Source organism: Galeopterus variegatus, unplaced genomic scaffold (genome assembly GCF_000696425.1).
Source record: "Galeopterus variegatus unplaced genomic scaffold, G_variegatus-3.0.2 Scaffold19175, whole genome shotgun sequence".
NCBI classification, from domain to species: domain Eukaryota; kingdom Metazoa; phylum Chordata; class Mammalia; order Dermoptera; family Cynocephalidae; genus Galeopterus; species Galeopterus variegatus.
In genome coordinates, this window is record NW_007745286.1 from 804 (window position 1) to 2,542 (window position 1,739).

A 1,739-nucleotide genomic window follows, 5' to 3' on the forward strand; every position below is an offset into this window, starting at 1 on the left:
ACTGAGGGTTGTGATCCATTGCCGGACACGAAAAAAGACAAAAAGACAAAAAAAAAAAAAAATAAGAAAATAAGAAGCAATCATAAACATAAGTACCCAGAGATGACAAAAAATGTTTTAGCATATTTCCATATGCTTTTAAAATGTGCACAGTTTTTATCCCCAAACATATCTCATTATCTTTTCATTAACTCAATAAAGAGAAAAATTTTTCATGCTTTTAGGTGTTCTTCCTGTATCCTTTTTCAAGTGGCTACATAGTTTTACATTGATTCATATGCCATTTATTTTATCAGTTACCAAATGTTGGACATTCAGGGTGTTTCCTGATTTTTGCAATTATAAATAATGCTACAATGAGTATCCATATTTGTGCATGTATAATTATTTCTTAGGATATAATATGGAATTGCTACATCAGAGGGTATACACATTTTTGTTTAAGGCTTTTTATACTTACTGCCAATTGCATTCTAGAAGGATTGCACCAATTTTTATTCCTACTATCACTGTAGGAGAATGCCAATTTAGTTTCCTTAATCCTGATCTAAAAATAAGATTCTGTCACCTGTGAATCAAACTGAATACTCCATTTGAGTTGTATCCAGGCACTGTGCAATATCCAACTTGGAAACAGGTTCTGTTCACTGAAATTGAATAGCCCTCATCTGTGTATTTTAGATAATGTTTCTGTATCCATTTAAATAGAAATAAATAGGAAAACAGTAGTGACAAAGGGCAAGGAATTAGAAGATTCTCTAGTTCCTAGGATAAGGCTATGAATGGGCAGTAGTAACAAAACAAAAGTTGAAGAGGCAGAAGACGAAGTAAAAAGACACAGAAGTAGTTTTTCTTTTGAACCACCTGTAGAGAGAGTTTGGATGGAGACTGTGCTTAACTCAGCAAGCTGTATCAAAACCAAAAATCACACTGAAAACACAAACATCTGTCAAATGTGTGTGTGAGAAAATTCTGAGTTTTTTCCCACAGTAGTAGAGGCAACATGAGTTAGAAGTCTGTCTGTCTGTCTGTCTATCTGTCTGTCTCTCTTTAATTAGCAAAAGAAGGCAACTTCCACTGGGGAGCCAAGATGTCAGACAGACAAATAAGGTTGGCTCTAGTGAGAACTGGAAATGTACTAGCAAGAAAAAGCATCCAGAGTAAGCCCCAAACTATGCAGCCTGTTTCCTTAGAGTGTGGTTTCTCTGGGCATCAAACAGTTGGCAATCACGTAGACACAAGGCTCCATTGCGGACTCCAGGAGCTTGGAAATGAATATCAAAAGTCTGTACTGCAGCAAAGGCAGGGTAGGTGAGTCACTTGCCAAATTCAGCACTCTCTGTTCTATAGATACAGTTCTCCAAAGGACAGTAAAGGTTAAACATCATTTGCTTTCTCTGTTAATTAAAAACAAGGACAGGAAAGCAGGGAGGGAGGTCACTTGTTAGAAAAGGGCTTTAAGGGGCCCTAACTAGTTAGCTCTGGTTGTGGCAGCTTCTATGACTCCCAGAACGAAAATCCCAGTTTGGCAAAGACCTCCCTCCTCCCTATTAAAAAAAAAAACACTGAAAAAGAAGCAAGAGAGTCTCTGGATCCAGGAATATCCTATTATTTGGCAGGTTTCCCTGCTGGGATTAGCCTGTTAGACAATCCCAGAATAGACCTCAGGCCAGCCACATCCTTGGCCTGGTTGCCTGAAGCTGTATTTTGGGTTTGGTTAGGTCAGTTGTACCACTCTA